We start from the raw sequence: 22,685 nt of genomic DNA on the forward strand, positions 1-22,685 counted from the left end.
ATTGACAATTTACAGTTTGAAAATATTATCCCCCTCCAGCACCTCTTCTGAATTATAAGCACCCCCTCGAAAATTTTAAATAGCAAAGGGGGTCGTGTGGCACCTTGTTGAAAAGGGATTTTAGTCCTCTGTTGAGCAATATAAAGTTTTTGAAGTTTGGTGCAATCATAACTGAGAAAATTATTTTTTCCAATTAAATTAAATGTTCAAAATGACCACCATTATTCACTTCTTGACAATAACCTGATCTATTAAACAGACCATCCCTGTTACACGCTCCTTACTAACCTTGAATCCTGGAAAAAATCTTTGAAGATACTAAAATATTAGACAAAAAGCCAAATAAACAATTGATATTAATTTAGTAGGCTGTGTCATTTAGGTATTTAAAGTCACTAAAAGACGTCAATATATTTGAGGGCGTATTAAATTTAATTATGGCTCATTTGTCCGAGACTCAAAGAATAGACATTTTAATTATGATTCGTTGTGGTAATAAAACAAGAACTGAAAAGGAGGTTTGTGAAATTTTTTATAATAAATAACCTGGTCAACACGTGTTGCAGTCTACAGGTAGCCAAATTGAAAAAAAGTTTCGTGAAACTGGACATTTAAAAAATATTGGAAAACCAGGTAGAAATGTTCAATTTACTGATGAAAACTCGAGAACTTGCCGCCGAGAATGATGTAAGTAAATCATCTATTTTGAGAGTTTTGCGTATAGAAAAATACCACCCTTACAAAGTTCATTTGGTTCAGGAGTTAAATGAAGACGATCCTGATAGAAGGCAAGAATTCTGTGAATTAATGATAGACAGAATAAACGCAGATTTGCAGTTCATAAACAAAATAGTGTTTTCTGATGAAGCGACGTTTCATTTAAACGGAACAGTCAACAGACAGAACTGTAGATATTAGAGCAGAGAAAATCCTCATTGGATATGTTCGACTCACACTAAATATCCTAAAAAAGTTAACGTTTGGGCTGGTATCATTAACAATAAAATTATTGGCCCTTATTTTTTGAGGGCACTGTTAATGGTGAGGTTTATCTAGATTTTTTGATTAACTTTTTAGTGCCTACATTACAAATACATTTTCCTGATGTTAATCATCGAACTATCTACTACCAACAAGACGGAGCTCCACCGCATTTAACACGTATAGTTAGAAATTATTTAAACGAGGTTTTTCCCAGTAGGTGGATTGGAAGACGTGGAACGATCGAATGGCCGGCTAGATCTCCGGATTAGACTCCTCTCTATTACTTCTTACAGGTTTATTTGAAATCTAAAGTATATTTTAATAGACCAAACAATATTGCTGATTTAAAAGTTACGATAACGGAAGAAATTAACAAAACCCCCGAGGTCATACAAAATGTTGTACGAGAATTCCAAAATCGCCTCGGTTATTGTCAAGAAGTTAATAGTGGTCATTTTGAACATTTAATTTAATTGTAAAGTACATTGAAAAATATATTCTAAATATTATGTAGCATTATTATCTTCATTCTACGTAAAGTTTTGGGATACCTAGAGACATTATCAAAATTTTACATCCTAAAAATCAATGTTCTCTGTTATGTTTACACCAAACCTAAATAAACTTTATATTCCTAAACAGAGGACTAAACTCCCTTTCCAACAAGGTGCCACACGACCCCCTTTGCTATTTAAAATTTTCGAGGGGGTGCTTATTATTCAGAAGGGGTGCTGGAGGGGGATAATATTTTCATACTGTAAATTGTCAATTTAAGAATAAAAATCGACCTATTTCAGGTTTTTTTCACATAGTACATAATAACGCTAAAAATGAATTTATTCCATACATACATATACAAACCCATATTCCAAACCCTGGTACCGATGCAATGACGTCATGGACAGATAAGTCCCTAATTTGCCTGTCAATATAATATATTCAACTTCCTGGTCTAAAATAATTTTCCAGATTTTTAACAATCTGCGTTTACTATTCCAGCAAACTGTTTGTACCCAGGCTCGTTGCTATTGAATTTGACATCCAACAAAGTGAAACTGTGTATTCTTAGCACCTAAACTGAAAGATGGGGTAAATATGCGAAAAAAACATATCGAATGTTTTGAATATTTCACCTTCCCTGTCCTCTCTCGCCCTGTTCAAAGTTGTGAACAAATTAGAGTATTGTAGAATAATTATTCAATCTTCTTCTTTTCTTCGAATTTCATCGAAACTAACTTAAACGGACATATCATAGTTATAATTATTTATATAATTTTCATACTAAACGCATTCTTAACTGAAACAGCATCATTATATCGATTCTACAGCACGGTTTCGAAAAGCAAGAGTATGATTAACCTGTTCATAAATAGTTGATTATTACACGAGTGAGCTGTGTTAGATTATGAGTCACGCAAGAAAACTATATCCAACATTTTCTGCGTTCGCTGATCGGTTAAAAACTTATGATTTCAAAGAAAGTGGGTTTTGAATTGTTTATTATAAACGGCTCTTGGTGATATGAAAATTACAGGTACCTTCATAAATCTTTTTTGGTAAGTAGATGTTTTATTATTCATTATTTCTTGCGTTCACTACGCAAGAATTAAAACATATATTTTGGCGGAAGTTCTGGTATGAAAACCAACGATTTTTTTTGATGCGTTCAAAAAGTATTGCTCCTAAATAGGTATATTTTTAGATATTCTCTTTGGAAAAAATATTTGGAACATAAAAGTAAAAATTCGCTACCTGAAACAATAAAAAAAAATATAATAAGCATTTGTTCCAAAAAAAGGTGGGGGTATACAAATATACTCGAACGTGGAAGATATTTTGTACAAATGCTGAACTAGGACTTCAAATACTTACCTGGACTTGACACAACTTTAACGACTGAGTTCAATACATCTTTCGCAGATGAAATTCTCCTTAATCATTGCTTTTTTTATCATATTACTGTATTGAAATTTTATTATAATGTTTATATACCTTCCTGTTATTTTATTATATTACTTTATTGAAAATTCATTATAATTTTTATAGGTCTATTTAAAATTAATTTCCTGTATGTTTTATTGCTATAACGAAGTCCTTGGGTACTTATCGCTTTTACTTATTTCAAAACGCATTTATATTTTGCATTTGTTAAGTGAATAAAGTTATGCGCGGCTTTAACATTTTAATACCACTTTTGTAGAACGATGTATCTTTTGCCTCAAAACAGGTCTCTCTTTCTTCATTCGAGCGAAATTTCTTATGGGAGCGCATTTTTTGAGGTTGGGAACGGCCAGTTGTCGCTGGGAGCCAAATCTGGCGAATATGGTGGATGTGGGAGCAATTCCAAGCAATGGAATTTCTTCTTGACGTTTCGCTCGCACGAGTGGCTAGCTTCTTCAGAGGTTAACCATCATGGCTTGCTGTCCGATGACTGACTTTTAGGCTTCGAAAAGTGTATTTATGCCTTGTCAGGTAATCAGTTGTATTGGTACCTGTATTTGTACCTGTACTTGTACGTGCACTTGTGCCTGTACTTGAACCTGGAACATTAACAATCTTGCTGTATGTTGTCATTCTTTTTGTTATTCTCAAATTCCTTGAAATGGGGTTGCATATTCGATTGAGGTTCACCGCTTCTTCTTTTCTATTGTTTGTGGATCTCTATTGCCTCCCGTACCAATCGGCTATAGTATCCCTTGTTGGGGACAATTAGTTCTGTGTTTTCAAACAAAATTATGTGGTCTCCTTCACTAAGCGCGTGTTCTGCCACAGCTGACTTGTCCTCTTGGCCTAGTCTGCAGTTCCTTTTATGCTCTTTCAGTCTTGTTCCCATGAATCGTTTGGTGGTTCCGATATATACCTTCCCACAAGTGCACGGTATGCGATAGACCCCTGCTGCTGATAATGGGTCTCTTTTGTCTTCAGCCGACCTGAGGTTGTGTTGTATCTTCCTCATGGGTTTGAAGACTGTTTCGATGTCGTGATTATCCATTAGTTTTCCAATTCTGTCGGTGACCCTAGGGATAAACGGTAGATTTGCACGTGCAACCATCTGATCCTTTTTCGCTTTTTGAACCGTGGTGCTCTTCGTTTTCATGGCTTTCCTGATCTCGGAGGCACTGTATCCATTCGATCTCAAGGTCACTTCAAGGTATTTCAGTTCCCTCTCCAGATGTTCTGGTTCACATATTCTCCGAGCCCGTTCCGTTAGAGTGAAGATGACTCCTCTCTTTTGGCTAGGATGGTGGTTCGATAGTGCGTGCAAGTATCTATCTGTGTGTGTGTATGGGTTTTCCATACACTTTGTGGGTTAGTCTGGTACCACATCGTTCTACTGGTACATCTAGGAAAGCTATCCGTTGGTCCTGCTCAATCTCCATGGTGAATTTTATGCTAGGGTGTTAGACGTTCAAGTGGTTCAGGAAAGGGTCAGGGCGTCTCTTCCATGTTTCCAGATGACGAAGGTGTCATCCATGTAAGGTAACCACAAGGTCGGCTTCAATTCAAAAGTGTCTATCGCTTTTCCTTCAAACCGTTCTATGAAATATTTTGCTATCACCGGGTTAAGTGGACTCCCCATCGTAACGCCACCTAGTTGCTCATAGACCGTTGAAAGCCCCTTGTAGCCCAACAACTGTTTAGTATCAAGCTTCGAAGGTTGAATAAACGCCTTGGAGTGTGCCAATCCTGGAAGATTTTGTTAGAATTCCATACATCTTGCCATCCTGGTGTTCAATCTTTGTTTGCCAATGGCAAGTTCTGGTCCGATGAAGCTGCTTGCAGCACCCTCCTTTGCAAGGGAGTCAGCAGCCTCATTGCCTTCCAGGCAATGTTGCCAATGCTTGTGATTTATCACCAGATTCAGTGATTTTCATGTCAATGTGGTGATTTTGTGATTATTTTTCATGTTCTGTGATATTTTGGCGATGTTTGTTTATTTATGACATATTTCAAATTGAAAGACAAGAAGAACGCAAAGCTTGTCGCTCGCATAACCCGGCAACTGAAAACGATAACCTCGCATTGTTATCATCGACATGAAGCATAGCGCACTTGTATAGCGTATGATTTTATGAGTTCTATGTTAAGTCACATATCTTCTGTGTTCTGTGGTTTTGTTCATAATTTAAATGCTGACATTGTTAACTGAGCCTAACTTATTTTCTTTTGAATCTATAAATTGTAAAAAATATCAAAATGCAAAATAAAGAAAATGAATTAAAGACGATGAAATCCATAGATAATGATACATTTTTAGGTATTATTTATGAAGGGCAAGTCTAGCTAACGAATTGATGTATCATTTGTAGAAGTTATTCATTCTCCCGTTGATACAAATTCATCAGAAACATATACAAATACAGTCCCTAAAGATATTGAAACAAAACAAATATCCAAACGGAAGAGGAATTATAAGCATAAATACAATTCTCAATCGGAAAAAAGTTTACATGGATTGAATCCATGTAAACTTTGATTGATTTGATTGATTGAAAAAAGTTTACATGGACTCGATGTAGCAAATTAGGAAGCAATTATGTAACATAGATTTGCAAGGTGAAATCTCATCAGTACAAAAGAATGAAAGGACGAAAAAACACATGCAGAAAGCTTCTTTTGTAAAATTGCAGTAACCAGTCTCACGAATGAGGTTATTCACAGACAACCGAACTCAAAAGAAAAAATCACAAGAACTAGAAATAAGATTAGCTTCATTCATTGTGGAACGTAACATAGCTATAAGCAGTGTTGATCATTTGGAAGAAATGATGAAAGAAACAAGCAAACATCCTGAGGCAGCGAAAGATGTTAATTTGAAGCGCACAAAATGCACTGCTATTATTAAAAATGTTTTAGGTCATCATTCACTAGCTTTGTTATTACAGAAAGCTGGATCTACAAAGTTTTCCATTCTCATTGCTGAATTCTGACACCCTCAGTGGAATTCTTCACTCTAAACGAGTTATATTAAACAATAAGAAAAACTGTTACAACTTTGAAATTTCTGATAGTATACTAAGGAAATGTGATCATAAAATGTATGAATCAAAATAATAGTAGTAGGTAGTTGATCAAAATATACTTGGTCATTAATTTTCTGGGTTTTTTTGTGTTTTCGTTCAAATATTTATTTACAAGAGAGTTCATTTTATTTTTTTTTCCTTTATTGTCTTGGCCATTAATTTTCTGTTTGTTTTTGCTCAAATATTTATTTATGAGAGAGTTATGTTTTTTTATATTTATTGTGTAAGAATGAATACTTATTTCAATAAATTTTCTGTTTGAAACTTTGTATTTAGTTTTGGTCACAATTTCCTATTCATTTTTTGTTCAATATGGTGAAATCTGGTGATATTTTTTCAAATCTGGTGATTTTTGCTTCATAGATTTGGTAATTTTAAATTTTGCCCGCCGGCAACACAGCTTCCAGGCCAGTATGGCCAGGAATCCAGACCAGAGACAATCTGTTTAGTCTTCCTATCGAATGGAGTTGTTTTCGGCAATTTGCTACCAATTTAGACATTGCTCGGTTGGAGCCAAGAATTTCCAAGGCCGCTTGACTGTCCGAGAATATTTTTATTGACGTGTATGAGATTTGATTCTTTCAACCTTTCGGCACATAATTCAATAGCGTAAATTTTTGCTTGAAATACAGTCGGATAGATTCCTAGGCAGGTAGATATCTCTGTCCTTGGTCTGCGACTCAAAACACCTGCACCAGAACCACAAGGTGTTTTTGATCTATCTGTGAACCATCAACTATCTACTCTCAATATTTCCGTCTCCCGGAGGATCCAGTCCTCTCTACTCGGGAACAGTACTTTACAAGGCAGTTCGTAGTTGACTGATGCCGAAGTCAAATCTGGAATAATGCTATTATGCTCTCTATCATTTTTCAAATGTATCATATTATCAAGGATATTCTGATACTATGTGTTGTGATAAAGATATGTGAAAGACGTGTTTGTACAAATTTCTAAAATCCAGTTCAGAAACATTTAATAATTCACCATACACGAACAAATTGCATCTCTCCGGATCACCAAATGTATCAATTTCTGTATGAACCAAATCACCAAATACATCAATTTCTGTATGAGAATAACTGGGTACAATAAAAAATCGCTAATTGAATAAAATTAGCCATTTGTTTCATACACCATTCGCCAAATACAATCTCGAAAAGAATTATCCGAGTATACTTGGCGCAAAATATCCAATAAACTACCCGAAGTCATGAAAAATTGTGAATAAATTTAAAATATTTTTTTAAGAACACATGTAATCTTTTTAATCTGTGACATGTCATTGCTTCTTTTTATTATTACTTTGTATTATTAAATAATGTTTCATTTTGTACTGTTTTCACTATTTTTCTCTCTTTCTTAAAAAATTGGGTATGCAATACTATTGGGTACTACATAGATATGGGTTGCAAATATGACGATTACCATACAATGTGAATTATCTTGAGATAAGAATGTATTCATATTCTTATTATTATTACTATTATAATACTCTTATTTTTATTAAAGTATTTTACTATTTACCGTTCTGGAATAAAATTATTGGTATCATGCAAACTCCTGTGAACTAGTAATTAAACTGACCTTCAGATGTTTGTTAGTAGTAGTTTTTACAGCTGAAACTCATGAAATAATTTCGACTAAATATTCAAGTACGAATCAACATCTATAAAAGCGAGAACAAATTTATTACCGCTCAAAACACGCACGCCGATGATAATTGTATAACAAAAAAAAACAGTATTGTGTAGAGAAACATATCAATTACCAAGCGGGAACTATTTATTTTAATGAAGACATCTAGGAATCACACGTTAAAAGGTAAAAGCCCGCACAAGTTTCTCAACTTCTGAGAGTTGTCGTTCGTATGGGGGCGACAGCTGATTAACGGAAAAACAGATTTTAAACAAACAGATTTAAGAAATATATCGGCTCACCTCATCTGAAATATGTTTAAAAAAAAAGTTCAAAATGTGTTTTTTTCGTTAAGCAGCTATCGCATCCCTACGAACGACAACCCTCAGAAGTCAAAACTTGTGCGAGCTAAGGACTAACGAGGTCTTACCTTTCAATGTGCGGTTCCTAATAATTTACATATTCACGCATTCATGACACACAAAGCAATATTTTAATTTTCTTTCAAGTTTTGATTTAGTTTCAATAGAGTTGCATAAAACAACTACTCGAAAAAAAAGTTGTGATTCATAAAAAAAAGTCCTAAAATTAAATTTGAAGTCATTACGGTGACGAATAGAAATCGGGGAATGCGGAGATGGTTATCGCCGTTGTGTTCAATTCAGGAACTGATCGCGATTTGAGTGTTGAAATTCGATATTGGTGCAGTTATAATAACTTAAAATTTTTATTATCTGTTCGAAATGTGGCATCCTTGGACAAATACTAATAGTATTAACGAGTGTGATAACAACGCAGACTTTTTCAGTGTAATGATTCCAATAGCGATATTGAACAATGCGAAAAAGAGATGGCAGTGAATAAGATCGGGATGCATTTAATATTGAAACACGGAGAATATTTTTTAATGTATATAAGAATCTACATTTCAAGTTTGGTTTCGAGGGAAACAAATTATTACAAGCAACATCAGATTTGACCGAAATTCCTTTCTCAACTTTAGATGTTCATCTAATAAAATCATTGAAAAAAACAATTTACGACTGTTACAAAAGCAATGAGATTTCTACAATTGAAATCATAAGGAAGAAATTGAATACTTCCGGCCATAACGTGAGCTGCTGTGACAAAACTCTTTGGAATTGGATAAATAAACTAGGATTTAGTTTAAAATAATAAACAAACGACAAGCAGTTATGGAAAGAAGAAGAATAGTGGAATTGCGTAACAAATACTTAGAACAAATAACTAAATATAGACAAGAACAACGGCAAATATTCTATATGGTATGACACTCTCGACACAATTACGAAATGGTGGACTGATGGTTCAAAAATGTGTTCGCCTAACATGTCTGCAAACAAAAGATATCGACTAATCATTGTGCATTGCGGAGGAAGTAGAGGATGAGTTCCGAATTCTTTGAAATTATGTGGAAAATAACTTGAGGACTGCATTGTTTATTATCATAAGGAATCGATAAATAGTTTGAAAACACATTGATTCCAAATTTTGATGCGAATAGTATAAAATTTCTCGACAACGCGACGGCTCATCAAAGTACCGAATGAAAATTCGAGGAAAGATGAAATACAAAGTTTTTTGAAGGATAACAATTTGTATTTTGATGATTACTATACCAAAAACCAACTACTTATATAGTTACTGTGATTCTTATACACTGAGTCCGCAAAGTATGGAATAAATTTGATATTTCCAAAACCAAAGGTCGTTTTACAAAAACCTGAAACACGTCAATTTTTAATTTGATTATTCTAAATTTTACAACAAAATTTCATTATACAGGGAGATCCATATTAATGTGATGACGTCACCCGTATTTTTTAATGCGACACTTTGTATTTGGTGTCAGTTTTAGATAATCCGTAACGAGCTGATTCCGAAAAGGTATGATACTTGGGGTCTAACGGACATAATTTGAAAGATGTGCGCTTAGAAAATAATTTTTATTGATATCTAATAAAAGTAGAAATGAATTAATTATTTTATATTTTTTTAATGATTAATTTAACAATGGGTAAATGTTCGAACTGTAGTCCTTGCTGCATTTGACAGTAACCTAAACGTTGAATAAATTCTTGTTGAACCTTGTTTATGGTTTCTTGAGAAATATTCTTTATTTCTGTTCGAATTATCTGTTTTAATTCTTGAATATTTGCTGATTTCGCTTTATAAACAACATTCTTCAGATGGCCCCACATACAGTAATCCAACGGATTCAAGTCTGGCGACCTCGCTGGCCATTCAATATGTCCACGTCTACCAATCCATCGATTCGTAAACATTTGGTCGAGATACCTTCGAACATCTGCAGCATAATGTGGAGGCGCACCATCCTGTTGAAACCATAAACTTTCATCAAAACTTCCAGGATTAAATCTACTGGGGATAAATTAATTAAAGTAGGTACAAGATATCCCCTTAAAAACTGAAGGTATGTTGGCCCGTCTAAAGTACCGTCGAAAAAGTAGGGTCCGATAATCCTGTTTCTTACAATGCCATCCCATACATTTATTTACCTTTTGCAGGTATTGTGTATGATGCTCACGCATCCAGTGGGGGTTTTCTTTGGCCCAGTACCTACAATTCTGACGGTTGACCCCACCATTTAATGTAAAAGTGGCTTCACCAAAAAAAAGTATATTTTTTACGAGGAGACGGTCTCGGTGACAGTTATCTATCATGGCTTCACAAAATTCTATTCTTCTATCGCTCATCTTTCAAATTCTCTCCGTTAGACCCCAAGTATCTACCTTTTCGGAATCAGCTCGTTACGGATTATCTAAAACTGACACCAAATAGAGAGTGTTGCATTTGAAAAAATTACCGATGACGTCATCACATTATACAGGAATCTGTTTAAAAAAAATCTGTTTAAAATATGTTTTCCGTTAACCAGCTGTCGCACCCCTACGAACGACAACCCTCAGAAGTCGAAACTTGTGCGAGCTAAGGATTAACGAGGTCTTACTTTTTAACGTGTGATTCCTAACACGGGATCACCCTGTATAATGATATTTTGTTATAAAATGTAGAATATTAAAATTAAAAATCGACGTGTTTCAGTTTTTTGTAAAACGACCTTTGGTTTTGGGAATATCGAATTTATTCCATACTGTGCGGACACACTGTATATATTAGTAATTAAAGATGAACGCAATTGCTCAAGTTTTCTTAGTAAAAAACCCAAATATTCAATTAACTTTGAAATGAATTATTTCAAGTGAGTTTATTCATTATTCAATTATAATAACTAGTTGCTATTTGTCAAAATTTACAACAACTATTGGAGACCTATGTTTTCCGGACACACTGTATAATCAGAAATGATTATTTAATAACGAAATTAGTTAGCTCCCTAATTATATTATTAAAGGAGAGCTGTTGGAAGGTAGGTTGCACTATATTGTTTACTTGAACGATGACTGTGTACACTTCGGTTATTTTAACTTTACCGATACGTCATCGTTGATGTGCATATGAAATAAATCGCGAAATTGTGGTCAAATGTAAGACGAAGTGGCTAATATCCCGATAAAAATTATAACGTGTAGTTAATGACAATAAATTGACATTTTCAAATTTTTGGAAATATCGGATCCTAACAACCTCAAAAGTTAGTTTTTATGTAGATGTGACAGTTAACGAAAAAGATGGCATTGCAATGTTTCCAAAACATTTGCAGACATTAATATTAACAAACGAGTTTCAATCAAATCATCCGTGCATGGATGCAGAGACACTGTAAAACTGACGAAAACAATACCCAAACACAAAACAATGATACTGTCAACTGTCAATATCATCTCTGGCAAATGTAGGTAAATTATAAAACACTGTCGGCTGTCTGGTTATCTCTTTCCACTGTTATGAGTATTAATTGATCATCACTATAACATAAGTCTTTGATTAGAAGACAAATGTTAACGAAGTGTCATCTGTTCATAGCGGTTGATAGAAAGATATGTTACATAGAGTGGTGTGACTTCTATGATCATAAATTGATGACGTATCGGTAAAGTTAAAATAATCGAAGTGTATGTATTCACTGAACACATTGTCATTATCATTAACTTCTTCGACAGCAGGACTCTAGAACACCAATTAAAACTGAGACATAAAGCATGATTCAATAAAGAATCATTAATTACGCAGCCCGTCTGGTTCGTCCTCGTAATTATTCTCAAATATTTATGGGAATTTATCGCCTAATTTATGGAGGAAACAGGACACCTGATATGTATGCATAGCACGAGGCCGTCGTACTTGTTAAGTTTTCGTACATGTTTGGTTCTGACGGATGAAAGAGAAAGGATGCTCGAATACTTTGATACAAAAAAGGCAGCGAAGCGAAAGACCTTACCCGTACGGGACCGGAGATTGTGCGATTGTAGAGAATACAGGGGACGCGATTGAATGAGCGGTCGTTATCGCTGTGTTACATTTTAACAAAGTATTATTAACGGAAACGTATTGAGGAACAAGTAGAAACAAGAAAGTATTTTTATCTTCAACGGTCAATCGTTATCTCAATTAGCTTTCGAAACAATCACATTATAACGGATTGAATGTAATGTTTTTACATATACTACGTATTGGTAGTACTGTAAAATTAAACAACGGAACAATAATAAAGTCTAGATAACCATAAAAATAGTTGATATTCCCTAAAGGTCACTCTCTGGCCTCTCAATGTGGAGTGCCAGAGCATTTTTTCTCACTCATTCGGAAACTACTATAGTAAAATGGGAAATATTCCTCCTGATCAAAATCAAGTAGTTTTCATAAAAGAGCTCTAAAACAACGCATTTTAAACTTATCATTTCAACCTTTTTCTTTAAAAAAATATTTGAATATTTAAAAAAGAGGAATGAAATAATGCATTTAACATTTAAAGGGATTCGTTTCTATTTCACCATTTGGCAACATCGATTATAGCTAATAAAGGACAATGAATCCGTTTTACCTGTATGAGGCAAACAAAGATGGCGTGCTGTTCCGTTTACTTATGTTCCGAGTTTCGAGACATTCTGTGACATATGACATTTTGTGCACCTAACCTAACTTGCTCTATCTGAATAAATAACAAAACAACTGTTGTTTATGTGGCTTGTGGAGGTGGTATTGAACTATAATTTATATTTTGCACAATTGTTGATTTATAAAGATAATTTTCCTTTTCTAAAGTAGAATATCTAGGCACGTATAAATTATTTCAACGTGATATAGGCGCTGTTGCCAATATGTGAATTAGAAACAAATCCCTTCAAAAATTAAAACCCAACATTTGAAACATCAATTTGAATACTTATCGATGTGAATTTGAAAAACTCATGAATTGAACTCAACTTTATTTTGTTCAAACTTGCATTTGCTGTAATAACCCAAATTGAGGAACATTCCCCATTTCATACTTCAAGTTTCCAACCCAACGGTGTCGAAAATATATTGCCTCCCAAAAATCCACAAACCGGGAAAATCAATATGCTCCATCGTGTCAGCTATTGGAGCTCCTACCTACCAAACAGCAAAGTGGCTCACTAAGGAATTTGAAACCTTGTCTATTGCGGAACCAGGTTTTAGTATAAAAAACATACAACATACAAAAAACATCGTTCTGTTTGTTCCTTATTTCCAAGCGTCCAAATTCCACAGACCTTGCAATACCTCGGGGAATTACTAGAGAAAAATAATTTCAATAATAACGAAATCAATGAATTCGTTTTTCTTACTAATTTGTGTATGAAACAAAATCGGTTCCAGGTAGAAGGTTGCTTTTATGAACAACAGGAAGGAACGGCCATGCGTAACCCCTTGTCCCCCTACCTGTCAGGCCTGTTCATGAACAGATTCGAAATGGAAACCAAAGAAAATTCAAAGTAATTTCCTAGGATTTGGCTAAGGTATGTTTATATTTTCGCAATAATCGATACCAAAAAATCGAATATTGAGGACTTTGTTTCCTTTTCAAATAATAGACGAATGAGTTAGAAAATAAAGGACAACTACTATTTCTTGACGTTTTGGTAATGAGGAACCAATATGGAGGGTTAGAATATGATATATTCAGAAGAGAAACAAGCACGTACAGGTATATTCCTGTCAGTTTACATCTGTGGACAGCACAAACGTGCTGGGTTGAATTTTTTAGTGCATCGTCTTTTGACTTTCCCTCCAACACATGAGAGGTTCACAAAAGAAAAACGTACAATACAGGAAATAGCAGCCACTAACGGTTTCTCGAGGGGTATTGTAGATGACATAATGAGGAAGAAGAAAGTTAGGTTAAGAATGAACGGAATCTCGACTTTCAGAAAGGACAAAAACCAAGAAAAATATATCTCAGTTCTATACCACCAATACACGAAGAACTTTGTAAAGATTTTCAAGGAACTAGGTATGAAGGTGGTTTTTGAAACAAGTCATACACCACAGAGCCTTTTGGGAAGTCCAAAAGACAAAGTCGAGAATTCAGAAAAGCCTGGAATTTAGTAAATTGAATGTAAGGACTGCAATGCAAAATATATATTAAAGTAAGATATAAGGAACACATACCACACTTAAAATATGGAAGACCTGAAAAATCAGCAGTCACCCATCATATTTTGCAACAAAACCATTTCATAGACTTCAGTTCATTAAGATTAGTTAGACAAGTTAACACAACAACAGGCAACTAGATGCCTATAAGAGTGTAGAAATTAGTAAACATAATATTATGAATAACAAGGACGGACCAATACCAAATAGCATACTATATGCTTATTAAAATAATATTATTAGATTTACTGACTATTACATAAGGACACATTGTAAAAATAAATTTAGATAGACAATAGATAAGACAGACGATTTGGTGTTGGGAAAAAACTCCAGTAATATTCAATTCCATATTAGTAGGCACTGAATTTTCAAAAATATTATTACATTAAAACAAAAACATTGTCAAGGTTGTGATTTTGTATATCCTTATCATGATTTTTCCTCATCTGTTTAGTATAACTTCCGTACGCCACAGCAACAGACAGATTAAGACAAAAATAACGTCAATCATGTCTGAGAATGTATTGCCTACTATTTTGGAACTATAGTATATACTACTGATGTTAATATAAAATTCAATGGACTATTTTTTTTCTGAATTTTATCTTTATTGTATCGTGAAGAATAACCCCCAAAACGTTTGAGTGAATTCGATCGGGTATTTTCTTTTCAATTGTTTTCTGAATATCTCCAGAACTATGAATATTTTTTGTGATAAAACGAGTTATCCTTTTCTGTTCATCATAGAATTATATACTTACAGACAAAATATTTAATGTTCATTTCTCTATAATTATATTATAAAATAAAGTCTCCCGACTCGTGTCTATCTGAACGCGATAATATCAAAAGCAACCGAACGGATTTTCATACGGTTTTCTCCAATTGATGAAGTGATTCAGAAGTGTGTATAATTTATCAATGTTTTGTGGGAATTGGTGTGAATATGTAGATGTTATCCGTAAGAAGTCGGGCGGTGGTGTTAGGTACCCGTGCACAGCCAGGAACTTTCATCGAAAACGCTGCCTAGTCCCTTTGAGATACATCAAAAAAATTCATTACATATTGTTCTCCTGTTATATCCCCCTGTTATAGGTCTACAAAAAAGCCCGCGATGGCATATGTCTGCCTTTTAAGGAAAGCTTACGAAACCCATCGAGAAAAACGTAAAAATCTTACTATGAAAACGTTTTCCAATGTTCTTAATTGCAGAACTACAACAGAAATGAGCATGAAAATTATTGTTTGAACATTACTTGTGTACCGCAACAAAAACTTTAGGAAATGTCTGGGCTTACATAACTCCTAAACATTCCCAAGAGTTATTTATTTGGAGTTTATATATGTTCAGGATACTTCAGGATACGAAAAATATTGGTCTCTCCTGTTTGAGACATTTCTGACCGGGAATTGTTCTGATGATGTTTTTCCGAAGGAAAACGTCAAGAAACGCATGTGTTGTGATGCGTGGCTGATGAATTTGTTGAGAATGACTTGGTGTTGATTATGGAATCCAATAAATAAAATTTATAGCAGATCGATCATACCAACACAAAAAGTTACTGTGCCACATTTTCATATAATATGAAACAGTGGTGGTGGAGCCAAAAAAGAAAATCCGACTATTTTAGTTTTTTTGTGAGAAAAAGATTTTTATTGTCCTTCAACTAGGCATTTTTTTTTAATATAACTAACCTTGCGAGTCTTACCATTTTCGAGATAGCAATAGTGGAATCAGACAAAAAACGTATTTATATCATTGGATGAAAAAATATATCCAAAACAATTACTTTCGGGAACACAAGATTTTAGCTTTCTGATTCTCCATCTTGATACGAAAAAAGGGAGAATCTTCCAAAGAAAGGAAGAAAGCAATTATTTAAAATTAATTGCAGGAAGAAAGTAATTATTTAAAATTAATTGCAGGAAGAAAGTAATTATTTGAAATTATTTGCAGGAAGAAATCAATTATTTTAAGTTAATTGCAGGAATAAAGAAATTATTTGCAGGAAGAAATCAATTATTTGAAATCAATTGCAGGGAGAAATTAATTATTTGAAATTAATTGCAGGAAAAAAGCAATTATTTGCACGAAGAAAGCAATTATTTGAAATTATTTGCAGGAAGAAATCAATTATTTGAAATCAATTACAGGGAGAAATCAATTATTTGGAATTAATTGCAGTAACAAAGCAATTATTTGAAATTAATTGTAGGACGAAATCAATTATTTGAAATTAATTATAGGAAGAAAGCAATTATTTGAAATTATTTGCAGGACGAAATCAATTATTTGAAACTAATTGCAGGAAAAAAGCAATTATTTGCAGAAAGAAAGCAATTATTTGAAATTAATTGCAGGACAAAATCAATTTTTTTGAAGTTAATTGCAGGAAGAAAGCAATTATTTGCAGGAAGAAAGCAATTATTTGAAATTGATTGCAGAAAGAAATCAATTATTTGAAATCAATTACAGGAATAAAGCAATTAATTTCAAATAATTGACGACTTCCTTTCTTTGGAAGATTCCCATATTTTTGTATAAAGATGGAGAAGTAGAAAGTCAAAACCTTTCTTTTTTAAACTCGCCTTATCTTTTCAGAATGTCCCATTCAAAATATATTGTTTGTGTTAACGGTTGTAGCTGTTGTTGCTATCTAGTTTCATTTTAATTTTTTCACTATTTCACATACTGATGTGTAGATAAGGTACAAATGAAATACGAAATGCTCATATGCTTCTAACTAATTAAAATATCAAGAATATTAATCAAAAAAGATGAAAAGATATTTCAAACCTAGGAGAACCATGTTGATTCTGGAACTTACTACTGATAGACGTGTATTAAAAAGTCATATACCGACGGAAAGTAAATATAACCTAGTTGTGACGTCATTTTATCATGATCAAGGCAAGTCCAGTTCAATGGAATTTACTTCTCTTTAACTATGTTGGATATAGATTTTTCAAAAAATGCAAAAATAATAGGCAAAGTACTGTGAGGCATTTACCAATGAAATAATAAAATTAAATTCCTGATAAAATCGCAAATTACAAAATTAGCGATTATCAAATAACATGTCAAACTTAACACATCCACTTCCAACACGATTTTTTTAAAAGGGGAAACAAAGAAGCAACATAATGAGACACTATAAAAGGATAGGTACAAACAAGTTTCAAAATTCCGTGTTTTCTAAAAAAACACTGAAGGAATAAAAAAGCATTTCGGAATCGAGAATTTCATTGAATCTTCATAATCTAGAGTAGTTTACCTATGACAGAATTTTTCTTCCGGCCTGTATAAAAAAACTGAATGACCCACACGTCTAAGTAAGAGTTTTATTTGATACTTCAATTTCTTTCTTTTGAAGTTTCTGACTCTTTATATTAATGGAGAAGTAGAAAGGTATTTTTTTTAAACTAATCTCTGCTGAAAATGCTGTCTTTTCAATAAAAGAAAATTCATTAATCAGCATAAAAATACTGAATGATAGGGGGTAACGACCTCGCTAATTTTGTATACAAATAATTGAAAAATCCCCCTTTTGTAACAATATCACTTCACATAACTTAATATTTGCTTTGTGAACTTTAAGAATGAAAAATAATTTCCGAATCTTTATGCCTAAATCTTAAGTAAAACTCACTCTTTTATAAATCCTGTATTACACAAAAATAGCAATACCAACGAAATCAAATATTGATAATTCAATTTTAAAAACTACCTTCAAAGGCTACGCTTGTCAAAGCATATGGAAAACTTCCAGTCAATAACTAGTTGTTCTCTATTATGCAGACATCCAGTATAAATTCTGGAAATATGCCAAACCACGAAATTAAATCCATGATCTTCCCCTCAACTTTCTTCGTCCATTACACTTATATCCTTCATTATATACCTACATACATCTATTGTTATTTTTTGAACATGATAAAGAATCTCAAAATATCAAATACTCCTAATAAGAAAATATCTAATAGAAGCAATGAGCTCAGAAATAATTTTCACTGCACATAGTTCCATGAGAAGGAAAATTCTTGTTTCCACAATGTCATAAAATCAAAATTAAATATTTAATGAAAGGAACTCTACAATAATACCTACTGCCGATTCACATATTTGCGTTACTCCTAAAGACTCAGAATAAATAGTTTCTAATACTTTTTCATGAACTTCTAAAAGAACCAAGGAAATGAAATTACTCAATTATTTATAACCACATAAAAATTCATCTTATCTGCGTCGCATATATAGACAGCCCACACATATTTTATTGTCCTGAATAGTGAAAATTAATTACATTTCAGTGGCTCTCAATTCGAAAACCCCGTAACAATTTTTTCAAAAGAATAATAAATATTAGAAAAGAAAAAATCCAGAATTAATCGTGTTCATTAAAAAAATATGAAGCTTATAAACTGAATATTTAAATATGCAATTACCTTCAAGCATTCCCGCAAAAAAATCGTACAGCACGCATGCGCACCTAACAGCAAACATTATGCCACTGCAGAGACTCGCCATGGGTCTCTTTTAAAATGGGATTTCAGCCTTAAAACTACATAAATGTCAAAAATGTTACCTTCTGTCGATTCAGCGAAGTATCCTGCACAATTCAACGTCAGATTTTGGGCACTTTTGCTTTACATACCGCAATAACTGAACATTAATCGAGAGAGCCTGATAAGAACACACCATCAATTCGTCTACAAATAGTTGTGCTTGTAAGGCAGACTCCATTTTAATATTGGAGACGATTGATTCCGAACGTAAACGACATGTACCGAGCGGGGTAGATATGAGTGCATTCTACAGTGTTGCCAAATGCAAAGAAATTTATTAGGATTTGAATAATTTAAAATTATTAATATAAAGTTTTTATCGACCTTCTTGGAGATTTTCACCTTCCACAATCTGCGCAATTTCTTAGCTCTCTTTTTCATTGGCAAAATCATCAAATACTGCTTATAAATATAAAACTTAGATTTGTGAAAAATGCTTTGAATTTATACCGTAAGTTATCGGGATTAAAAGTAAAGTTTGCCATTCTACACATGAATGAATTTCTCCATCACAATTTCATCCGTAAAAAATGAAATTTGTTCAACTTGAATGGATACAAATTTTTAGTTCAATTGATAAGAAATCTAAAGAAAAATTGGAGTCATCCAGAAACCAATCTTCAAATATAGTATTCCTGAACAAATCACCTCTGAAAGGCAGAATTATATAGTATAAAATTTGGAAAAATATGGTACAAAAAAAGAAAAATGCCAGCAAAGGGGTGACAATTTTTTTTTCGAATTTACTTGTAGAAAAAAAGTTTTACAACTGAATGTGAAACATGTATGTATGTACCTATTTTTTTTATGAGTAATGTTTTTGGTGCAATTACTATAGACATGAGTAACTGATCACAACAATTAGTGAAAATAGGATGTTTTATCTTTCGACTTATAGAGACCCAGGTGTTTTAACCGATTAACTTTTGTTTTGTTAAAAACTCTCGACGCGAGAAATGAGGTTCATTAAACTTTGTACACATGTTAATAGATGGTGCCAGAATCGAAATATATCGCGCGAATTTTGTTCAGATCTTCAATTTATGGACTATAATGTGAATAAATTATTTCACCAGTGTCAATTCATGAATGGACTGACCCGTTACTTGATGAAAATCAATAGTACTATCCTTGATAATAACTATACAATTTCCACAAACATTTTTATTGCATTTTCTACCGAGCAAGCTACGATGTTAGCGAAACGCGTCTAGAAATTGTGAAAGGTGTGTAGTTATTATCATTGATGTACTATCAATGTATCCCCAAATGTGAGTAACATTTAAAATTGAAGTGCTAACTTGACGTTGTCAAGTTGCCGCATTTAAGTTGTACTCGGCACCTCTGTGACTGAAATGCTGAAATGTATTGAATATCTTTATTAGGTATTATTTATCAAGAGTGCTGAAGATCGAGAGATTTTTGACAAATTATTTTACATGGGAAAGGGATTCAAGTGATTACACCAAGGGTATTCTATGCATCTTGGTTCTGGTATTCCTGATAGATGTCGTGGCTTGATGAATTGTCCTATGTTCCTCTTTCTCCCATGCGTTAAATGTGTTACCTTTAATTTTATATGCATCTATATACCATATTCGTGTTCTCGTACTTTCAAAAGAATTAAAAATATATGTAAATAAAAATAGCAACAGAATGAAGCTTGCTTATGTTACGCCTTCTTCGGAAAAAAATATTCTGAATCTTTTAATAAAAATATAGGTATAGTCGAAGTAAACGATAATATGCATATTTTAAGTTGACGGCACTCTCAAAAAATACAATACAATGAAAGCCGAACTAGTCCACGTGGACTATAGACTTGACGGTTCGTATTGGATAATTTTTACTAACCGAGTTTTTAGATTGGCTGAAGAGTCATAAAATTAAATTTGAAGTCATGTTACGGTGACGAATAGAAATTGGGAATGATAATGAATGATGACAGTTATCACCCGAAGACGATTATTGTGGATACTAACAATCGAAACGTCGTGACGTAACTTGTTTGGAATCTTTTGATTTTTCAATTTTTTTTTGTTAATTATATTTTCTAATTTTTTAATTTTCAGCTTTGATTAATATTTCAATTTTTCATTTTTTGGTTGTTGCTTGTATGTTATTTCTTTGTAATTTCAGTTTTTGTTTAATAAAATTGTTATTTTCGGTTAATCTTTCTAATTTTTCTCAGGGATTTCAAATCAATTTATATATTAAACAATGGAAGTCCGAACTGATGAAATACACCACAAAACATTGTCAATCACCTTCAAACAAATCTCTCACATACTTTGTTTAATTTAATTTTAAAAGATAGGAAGCGCTTAATATAATATTAGTCTTAATATTTCACTCAAAAAAACTCTGTTCCCTTGTGTTATCAACAGTTTGATTGAAAACTCATTATTATTTTTTAAATATAGTGGAATTATATATATACAAATTTTCCATATTTTTATTAAAATTTAATCAATGATACGAAATATTAATAAAGATATGTTTCATAAATTACAATTTCAATTAAATTGAGAATCATAATGCCAATAATTTTATTCATATTCAGAATTTATACCTACTGTCCTGATCAGATATTGTAATTGTTTTACAAATTCTACTTGTTATCTCTAAATGTACCTGTTTTGCAAGAACTGAGATGGTAATTTGTTTTACAAATTCTACCTGTTATCTCATTTACTATTAACCAATTAAGTGAGGTAAATCACTGTTGAATATAAAAATTGTTTGTCTTGTACTACCGATGATGGTGTTAGCGAAACGCGCATGTAGAATTGAAAAAATATTTGTGAAAATTGTTTAATTATCATCATGGATAGTGTTATTAATTTTCATCAAATAACGGGTCAGTCAACTTACAATTTATAAACATTTCAGTTGAACACCTGTATAGATATGCGTTTTTTGCAAATATCTGAATAACTATATAATAAATGAATCTCTTGACAACACTTCTTCCTCTCCAGAACAAAAATAGTGTCACTCGACGTGCGTTTCGCTAACCGAATTAGTATCATCAGGAGATTTGATGGTGCTAAAAAGTGTTTTCAACAGATCTGAAGTGCTTTTTATACAAAATATCTTTGAAAAATGACCTCATCCCGAAACTTTATCGCCAATATTCATAGTTTCAATTGAGCAGTGAAAATATTTTTAACCAATAAATGTGAATATTCAGGATTGTTGAATCTTCGAAAATAAAAACACTGAACTAAAAATCGTTTATCGTTGTAAAATTTAATATTGAAATATATATATATATATATATATATATATATATATATATATTTCAATATTAAATTTTACTCCATTTAAAAAATGTTCCATTTAAAAAAATACACATATTTTTATTCAAAACTATAAAGACAGAATTGACTTGTTATCTATGAACACTATGTAAGAAAATTTTTCGAATTGAATATAAAAACATATTGAGAGGAAACTGCTGAAGCAAATTCCACGAACTTATTTTTTACGGCTGATTCAAACTTTGGGAACTAGCGTTTTTAAAAAAATGTAATATATCGGAATCAACTGCATTCAGATATGAATAACTTTGTTGTCTTCTTAGATCTCAAAATTGAAATGTATAATAAAGTGTGTTCCATTAAAAAAAACATAATTTTAATATATTACATTTTTCATGGAAACCCTGTATATTTGAAAATAACTTTGAAACATGGCCACAAGTGACCTGCATATTATTCGTGCCACTCAGTTTATCTGAAATCACTGAAAATATGTTTCGTCTAACTTCTAGGATCCGTCTCGTTACTCGTGACCCAATCTATGTGTGTACATGAGTCTAAGATAAGAACGACCAGAATGTAAAATTAGGAAAATGTTGCCCAATTTGCAACTTATTTGAATGACCTCTTGGAATTTACTGATTGA

General features: G+C 32.7%; 1 protein-coding gene across 3 annotated transcripts in view; it reads right to left on the reverse strand.

Moving 5' to 3' along the window:
- LOC111518099 (7SK snRNA methylphosphate capping enzyme) overlaps nt 1-18,957 on the reverse strand; it is an 88,736-nt gene extending 69,779 nt beyond the window's left edge. For all 3 annotated transcript variants that reach the window (XM_023174458.2, XM_023174450.2, XM_023174442.2), the window contains exon 1: nt 18,797-18,957. The gene's annotated coding sequence lies outside the window, so the exon portion shown is untranslated. The remainder of the gene's footprint in view (nt 1-18,796) is intronic.
- Between the last annotated feature and the right edge of the window lie 3,728 nt (nt 18,958-22,685).

This window comes from Leptinotarsa decemlineata, unplaced genomic scaffold (assembly GCF_025532065.1).
Source record: "Leptinotarsa decemlineata unplaced genomic scaffold, Ldec_3_MD MMD2_tig00001064_RagTag_RagTag, whole genome shotgun sequence".
Classification (NCBI taxonomy): domain Eukaryota; kingdom Metazoa; phylum Arthropoda; class Insecta; order Coleoptera; family Chrysomelidae; genus Leptinotarsa; species Leptinotarsa decemlineata.